We start from the raw sequence: 9564 nt of genomic DNA, 5'->3' as shown, positions 1-9564 counted from the left end.
GTTTTGGAAAAATATATATTTTTTAAAATATTGAGACTTTGTGGGGGAAGGTACAGATGGAGTGGAGCAACGGTTCCCGTCTTCAATATGTAATGTATATATATATATATATCACCATGTGTATTGTTTGAATGAAATTTGATATTCCGTTCGCTCCATATGCGATCTATAAGTTTTCAGTGTTGTCCCTTGGAGGAGGAGGTCCCAACAAGTCCCATCTTCCATTATGATAAGGACATGTTTAAAATATTAAGTCGAGCAAAGTTTAGTTCATATCGGATAGTCCGTTCGCCTGATATTAAAAAATTACATTTCAGCAAGATGTTGACTAGTTTTTGTGGGAGGTACCAGAAGCAGTGGATCGATGGGTCCCATTTTCCAACTTGAATTAAGTTGAAAGAAATCTAATGATGTACCATTGTTATTGGATTAACAACTTTTAAAATTGTGACTCATTGTGGGGAGGTACCAGAAGAAGTGAACCGATGGGCCCATCTTTGGATACAATCTAGGCCAGGTAAAAATGTTTAAATGTGCAAAGTTTGGATGAAAGTGGATGTTCCGTCGATCCATATGTGATGTACAAAGTTTCAAAAAGTTAACCCTTTATGGGGAGGTACTAGAAGAAGTGGGCCGACAAGCCCCATCACCCAGGTATGGTTAAAAATTAGGTGGTATAAAATGCATTTCGGCTCAATTTTAACTATTTTCTTTCGGAAGTACCAGGAAGATTGGACCGATTTTAAAATAAGTTTGGAAGAAATATTACGATGAGCAATGTTTGAATGAAATTGGTTCTTCCCTTCGAGAGTTATCGTGAGCATTAGCCGGGCAGACAGTCGGACGGACAATGGTAAATCGACTCCAAATTTTCTAAAACGGATTTGGTCCAAAGAAATATGGGGTCTAAAACCAATATTTCTATGAGGCACATTTTTGTCGTATTCAAATGTCTATACATACCCTCATTAGCCATAAGGCTGAGAATATAAAAATTCCTTCAAATACATTTCGTACCTGCCAAGAACATAAAATGCCAAATTACAACCACTTCGGTGCGATTCGACTACAAACTTACAAAATTTTGAAAATGGAGCGGCACCTTCATGGGGGCCTATGCCTAACTATGGCCTATATTCTATTTTTTTATAAAAAATTGTCACACACCAAGTGATAAATACCTATAGGGGGCTATGTTAATATTTGAAAATGTTTTAGGAGGAATTATTTTATTAACAAGTGCACTCTTATATATACATGCTATGTTAGTCCTTCAAAAAATATTGCTATATCGTTTATTCCAATTTAATCAAAATAATAATATTTTTCAATTAAAATTCTCCAAATTTAGTTGTGTTAAATATCTAAAAATATTCTATAATTTTTAAATTCTACTCAACATTTCTCTCTAATTTCCCTTCTCCATCTTAGCAATATTTTATATTCATTGAAAAGTAATCAGAAGTTTTCTGAAAATTGTCTGGCATTTTCAACTTCAGTGACGACACCAGCAGCAGCTGATGGCACCACTACATTAATTTATGATTTATTAAGAACTTCACTTCAACTGCATTCATAGGACTGATGACGATAAACTTTTCTTAAACCACATGAACTCAATGGCCAGGTCTGTATAGCAGCATCATAACTCTTTATTAGATTCAGGATGCACAGTCTGCACAAGGGATCCCAACCAAACAAACACAGATTCAACAGAAACTGCAAACATCCAAGAGAATCTGAGTTATTTTTTTTTTTTGTTGAACATATAAAGCTTTAACTCAACCTGTTTTACCATCACCCCAAAAAAATTATGAGTGAAAATCTCTTCATTCGTTTTCATTGTCTATGGAGACACCAAAAATGAACCAGATTCCACATTTATGCTCTCTGGCAAATGGTACTGTCAGCAAAGAGACAACACACGTCCTGTGGAGACTCACTACCCGGAAAATCAAATGTGAGTTCATTCACATACAACAGCTATGGATGACAATGACTGAAGTTGACTTCTAAAAGAAACACCCATCCATGGTAGACGCACCCACCACTTATGTTATGTCTGGGATTGGACAAAAAATTCAACAAGGTTGGGAACAAAAAAACTACTACCAAGAAATCATAATAACATTAAGTGGTTTTGAGGTTGTTGTTCTCTCAATGTATGAGGATTACTAACGACATTTGTTGAAAATGTTTTAAAAATGCGCAAAATCTTTAAATCTAAAAGTATTTTTTATTAAAACAAAAATTCTATAAAATATGAAATGGTATTATTTTATGTAGTGTTATTTTTATGTCAAATCCGACCTCCAAAATCTATTCATATGTATTAAGTTTATTTAGCTATTTCTGTTGGATTCTCAATTCTGAATAATTAAAATTTCACATGGGATATATAGTTCTTTTTATGGTAGCTCCAATATAACGGTACCACCCTATTTTCGGTATTTTGAAATGTTAAGTCGCCTGTTCCAACCGAAAGGGCTGTAATTTGACATTTTGGAGTGTGGAGCAGCTCCTATATAAAGTCCCTGTCCTATTTTCGGTATTTCGAGAGTTTTACCCATATTTATAAACCAAAGTGGTAAAAACAAGTAAATAGATATACCCTCATCCTCCTGTTTGCGCAGGTCTGTGGAATAAAACACAGGTTTGTTTATTTGCTTTATATAGGGTATATGTCTCTTTCATCTTTGGAGAGGTTCCAGATGAGGTTGCTTTATAGATTCAAACATAGAATTTAATGTAGGTTTGAAATATATTCTGATGTGCAAAGCCTGGATCAAATCAGACAATCCATTATCTTGTATTTATAATAATGTTGACCCTATATAGGATAGGTACAAGAAGAAGTGGACAACGGGGCCTATATTTAAGCTAGATTTATGTAAGGTAAATATTGGTGCAAAAGTTTGGGTGAAATTGGATATTGCGTACACTCCATGTGGGATTTACAAGTTTTCAAAATGTTGACCATTTGTGGGGGAGGTACATGAAGGATTTGACTGATCTTCCAACGTTATACAGACGAGGGTCAAATATTAGGTTGTGCAAATCGGATAGTTGGTTCGGATGATGTCAAAAACAATTTTTCAGCAAAATTTTGACAATTTTATGTGGGAAGTACCAGAAAGATTGGATCGGTGGGTCTCATCTTCCAACTTGAATTAAATTTAAAAAAATATTTGGTTGGGGAAAAAGAAATCCATTATTTTTATATGAACTATAGGATTCTATTTAACATGCTTCGGCCCATATATGCACCGTTTTGTTGTCATTTTAAAGGTAAGTTAATAATGGCTCCCACGTAGAAGTCCTGCTCACTAGTTGCAAAAAACTCTAGTAGTCGTTTTTCACAATTCTCCCTAGATACCAATTTTTTTTATCATTAAAGAAATTTTGCAATGCAAGAAAAAGATGATAATCGCATGGCCCGTGCTATATGGCGGATGCATTAAAACTTCCCAACCAAGCTCCCGAAGTTTCTGGCGAATCACTGTGCATGTCTGTGTCCTGGCGTTGTCCTGGTAGAACACGACACATCTCTTGTTGGCCAATTCTGGCCGTTTCTTGTCAATAGTAAATGGTTCAAAACAGTTTATGGTCGATTTTTAGCTTCTGTGCGATGTTACGTCTGCTAAGATGCCGGTCAAATTGTTCTCCAATTTTATCGACATTTTCGACGAGGTGCATCTTTAATATCAAAAATTCCTGAACGGAATCTACGAAACCAAGATTGGACATAATTGGCTGTTACAGTATCGGAACCATAAACACCATTCACAATTTTAGCCGCTTGGCTTAATTTTCGCCTTTGTCAAAAAAGAACTGTAAAATGTACCGAATTTTCTCTTTGTTCACTTCTATTTTAAACACCCTGTAACTCACACGAAACAAAAAACAGAAATTCTGACCCTTTGTGGGGGAGGTGCTAAAAGGATAAGGTCCATCTCTTACCAATATACAGGTATGGTACAAATATTAGGTTGCGCAAAGTTTGTTTGGAGTTGGATGCTCTGTTCGCATGATATTATAAAATTTTACAATTTTACACTCTTTGTGTTGAATGTACCAGGAGTGCTTCGATTTTCTTCACATTCACAATTAATTTGAGTTTGAAAGAAATATTCCGATGTGCATTCCATTAGCCTAATATTGGATTTTTAAATATTGACGTTTTTGACCCTTTGTGGGGGAGGTACCACAAAGAGTGGAACGATATTCCCTATCATCAAATATTCAATAGTTATTATGCGCACCAGAAGACCAGACAGATAGACCTTTTTTAAATAGACTCTACATTTTAAGAAACTAATTTTGTCAAAAGGAGACATGGGGTCTAAATCAATATTGCAATGAGACACACTTTTGGCGTATCGAAGTGTACGGAATTAGGCTGGGATTATTGTCTCTCAGGCCAGCTTTGACATTTTGAGGGTTTTTGAGGGCATTTCCATCGGATCACTTTTGATATTTTGAAGTTTTTGAAGATATTTTGTTATTTGTGTTTGTTTTTTGGCTGTACCTGTGGTTTTCTGGTAATTATTCTTGAAGTTATCCAGAGGATCTAGTTGAAGACTGGGATGCTCACCATAGATGAAATTTTGTTTCACAATTTATTCGTTGCACGGTGTATTCAGATATCATAAATTTCTCTCTCCCATACATAAAATAAGAAAAAAACAACACCAACAAATTATATTCATATTGGCTACATATTAAATAATTATTTTTTGTTTATTATTTTTATTATATATCTCATAAAATAAAAACAAAACTTATTTTAAACAAAATTTAACAAAAAACTTCTTCTAAAACTGACTTAGTAAATAATAAACAATTTTTACAAATAACATTTTAAAATATAATTATAAAATAAATATTTATGGGAGAATCTTTTTTTCAAACCAATTCTTGTTTTAAGTTTTTAACAGATTAGTCTATTTATCTATGAATAAGTATTTGTATGTCTCTCTGTGTGTGTGTGTGTCTGTATACAATTTCATTTTCATACATTTAACATATTGAGTATTATTGTTTCACAGTGTGTTTGGTTGTGTACGTGTGTCCGTTTTTTTTTAATATTGTATTTATTATTAATATTTTAATTTTCATATTTTTCCACTTTTCATACATTTTCATTTATTTGCATATGTTAGTTTTTTGTCGCGGTTTCATTTTTTGTTTGTCCTTTAGTTGTTGTTATTGTTAATTTACTCTAATAAAAGAAGCTCTTGATTTTGATGTGTGTTGAGTGTCACTATTACAATTGGTTTTTTGTTTGTTGTTGAATTTAGTTTTTCCGTTGGTTTGTCATGTTGTTATTCTTCTTCTATGTTTTGTTTTTTTCCGGGCAAAATAATTTTTTAAATACAAATAACAATTTTATTTTTCTACAATATATTATATTCATAGTTATATATTTTTGTTGTTAGTATATATTTTTGGATTGTTTATAATCAATTTCTTCTTTTTTAAAGTTTGTAGTCAGAAAAATAAGAATTTTCAATGTTTTGAATTGACTATTTGAAGTTTATGTTATAATTCTAAATATTGCTGAATTTACTACGACTTTAAGACAATAATACGATCGAAATTCTGCAAGTGGTAGAATAACAACCATCTTTGCGTATACGTAATGTATGTGATGTATTGTATCAATACAACGTATACGCAAGGTTGCCTGAAATAATGATATTTAAATTCGTATTCCCTTCCCGATCAATGCTTCCTCTGTTAAATTCATGATAGAATTCGAACTATTTAAGATGGAAATTTGAAATTTTGCTCTGACATTGTTACTACACGATGTTTGTAATTGTTAATGGGGTATATCGTTGCATGGTTTGGCATACATCCCATATAACTTTTCAAGCGAATTGACCGTGAATTGGTAGCCCAACTATTCGGTATTTTGGGAATTAAAAATATATTTTTCCCCTAGGAGCCCCCATTAATTTTGGATATTTTTAACTTAATTTCATTGCTCTTAATCAAGAGGTTGACTTAAATTCTTTTTACTTGTTTCAAATTGACTTTTGCTTATAGCGAGAAGCGTTTTTTGAAAAGTCGGTAAATGATGAACCTTTAATAGTTTAAACCTTAAATTTTTAGAAGGTTTTGAATTAGGTCAGTGACGACAGAGATCTGTTGTAGGGCTTCATGACTGATGACGTATCTTCTTTTGTAATCGAAGAGATCAAGCGCAAAATTAATTATTTCACGGATAGGATGATACCAGGATAATAAAAACACTTGAGCAAGACCCAAGTGGCATGTGGCTTGAACAAGACTCAATTGGAAGTTATAAGGGTAGCAGTGGAATATGTGTACCCAGCTTTAGCTGCCTCGTTTAACATCAAAAAAGTGATCTAGCCCATACCACCTTGTTTAGCATCTTTATTTTTTCTGGAATTAGTCAAACTTTTGGGTATTGAAATGTCCCTATGTTTCACGTTATGAGTTTGATTTTCCAATGTTAAAAAAGTGTCAGTACATCTGTAGACAAATAAAATATCTTCGGTCGGTCAGAACTTTTTATACCCTGCACCATGTGGAGTGTATTAAAATTTTCTAAAAAAATTGTCGGGTACTTCATATGGTTACTACAGCATCGCTTGCTGGTAGGTTGTTTAATTGTGAAATGAAAACCCAGATTCCGTAAATCCGGAATGCCAAATTATAGCCACTTCAGGGTACCTAAAATGGGGCGGGTTCCACGTTATAATGGGGTTATGTCAAAAAATGGACTTACATCGAAAAAGTTCGGCAAACAAATTTTTAAATTACAGCCAATTAGGCGGGGAAAGGTTCTAAACCTTAAAAAGGATATGGGGGATATGTCCTGACATGTACCTATGTATAAAATTATCCGCAAAAATATATCCTACCCTACAAGAATCCAGAGAATGCGTCTAAAATCTTCAATGTAAAGAAGATAGAGCAGTACTTTAATATGAGGACTAATTGCAACCCTTCACCTTGACAGTTATCTGCATATATGCCATTCTCCAAAACCCCAAAAAAACTGGTATTTCAAATTATAGTCAATTTGATGAAAAAACATATCCGAAGTTCACAAAATTTCGTTCTATATTGCCTATCCCGGCACATAGACCCACATTGATAAATTTTGATGGGAAAATTTATATTTTGTATGAGAATCCAAAATATTAAATTATAGCCAATTCTACTTTTTTAAATTATTTTTAGCATTTTCTTAAACAAAATCTAGCATTTTTATCAACAAAGTTTTGGCAACACTGGTGGCCTGAAACAAGCTTGCTTTTGAAGGATAATAACAGCTTGGTTCTAGGGTGTTTCAATTCCCACCATGTCGTCCTAGATATTGTACATAGGTGTACATCATTAGCCAAGCAAATTGACAACTCCACGTTATGCTCGGTAAATGAAGGAGATCCCCATACATGGTCTTACTCCCGTGGCACCTGGTCTTACTCCTGACGTAATCCGTAATCCTCCATGTCCTTGTACATAGACCTTCTATTCTAATGATGACATTGTCTCCGCAAATAGACCACATGACTTCATAAACTCTCATCGCCATACTTTCTTGACCAACGGCAACCAATCGCAGCTAAGGATAGTTATTAATTTCCTCAGATCCTCGGGGAGGTGAGTGAAATTTTTGGGAAAATCACTGCTATATACCGACTATATATTACCCGAATATACGAACCATGTTCAAACATCTCAGCAGAGAAGACTGTAATTTGAAATGGGTGTAATTGGCTTCGTCATATAACACCTGAAGGCCCACAAGTGAGATAACTCACTTTGGAACTCAACAGGTTAGTATGCAAGCATAAGCGATAGAAGTGGCTAGACAACCACCGTGTCGAAACAAGAAAATTATGGGCAATGGTTAATTCATTATCGAAGCCTCATATAGGTAGAGGTATAAATATATACCAGGTAAATCACTTCTGTCCCAATAGGAAAGACGATTAAAGCACTTCTTCTCCCTCCGATGAATGGCAGATTTCTATGGATTTGAAACAACGACAGCATTACAACACGATTGTCCGAAATATCATTTACTATAACCAAGACTGAACCAGAACATCAAGGTCTATTTTGAAACGTTGAATAATCGGATACATGGGTCCATTCTTTGAAATAGGGAATTCACCAAGCGGGGGTTATATCTCCGGAACAGACGGCACTAGAATCGTAATGAATACGTAATCGTCTTGACATATCGCTCATTTGCTGCTAGACCGACATAAATAAAAATTCGTTATGCAGAATTGTTAGCCACGTCAGACTTCAGATAGATATCTGTTTCATACACTGATTGAGTAACATTACGGTCGTTGGTACAGAAATTCCGATCACAAACAATCCTAAAATGTTGGGTGTAGTGTTCGACAAGGTCCTCGTGTCGTTTGTCGGCATTTGTTTGCGATGGAGACAAAGAAATCTTATTGGCCTCTTACTAAGTCAGTCGGTTGTAAGCTATACGATTGTGTTGTGGTTTGCGAATGTTAGCGATACGCAGTGTAAAAGGCGCCTGAACACTACCACACGGTGCCTTCTTATGACATTAATGAACCATTGACATGGATATTCGAAATTCTTACCCGTTCATCTATACTATATATATATATATATATATGAACACTACCACACGGTGCCTTCTTATGACATCAATAGACCATTGACATGGATATTCGAAATTCTTACCCGTTCATCTATACTACAGTATTGAGTCGATACAGTACCTGATTGAGTTTTATCGCCTGATTCATCAGGAGAAACATTAATGGTATAGGGAGAGAAGTCCATCGGTATAAAAGATTCATCGTAGTTAGGCCTACAAGTCAGAATTTAATGACCCATGTCCATAGCAGTGGAATAATGGCAGCTTGGTGCATTTTCTAACATGGAATGTGAATTACATTCAATAGTATAATTTGATAGTCAGGATTCTTGGCGGACGAATTTTTGTAGAATTTTTTGTTATCCATTTTTTGGCATGACGCTAAAGATCCCGTGCCAGTTTTGCTATGTTGATGATTAAATTGGAATTTCGGAATTTTTGAAGGTGATATTTTGAAATACCCACTACTGGCGGATACCGTCCAATTTAAAGTATTGTGATTCTAGGTAATTTAAATGCGCTCCTAATAGGGGAGGGCCTGCTTTAATCAAGAACACTGTTTACTTACTTATTTTTGAAAAGTAATTGGCCGTTAATAAATTAGAATTTTGTTTTACATGGGCTTGGTAGTTCTATTATTTGAAAATTTTTTTTTAATGTAACATTTTTATTTTAATGACTACAAACTTAAACAAATCTTTCAACTAGTTTTTTGTAAAGCTTAACATCTATATTATAGGCCTCTGTTTATACATAATAACTATTGTATTGTATATTATTATATTTTTTTACTAAAGTACTATAATATTTACTATGATATTTATATTTACTATATATATTTATTATTATACTTTCCATAATATATATAGAGTTACATACAGTTCTATGTATATATAGTTCAATAATCTTTAGTTAAACCACACGTTAACGTGTTATTT

This window comes from Musca vetustissima, unplaced genomic scaffold (assembly GCF_032173495.1).
Source record: "Musca vetustissima isolate MV318-11 ecotype Yass unplaced genomic scaffold, APGP_CSIRO_Mvet_v1 utg22853, whole genome shotgun sequence".
Classification (NCBI taxonomy): domain Eukaryota; kingdom Metazoa; phylum Arthropoda; class Insecta; order Diptera; family Muscidae; genus Musca; species Musca vetustissima.
The sequence above is the reverse complement of the archived record's forward strand: the minus strand, read 5'-3'. Positions refer to the sequence as shown.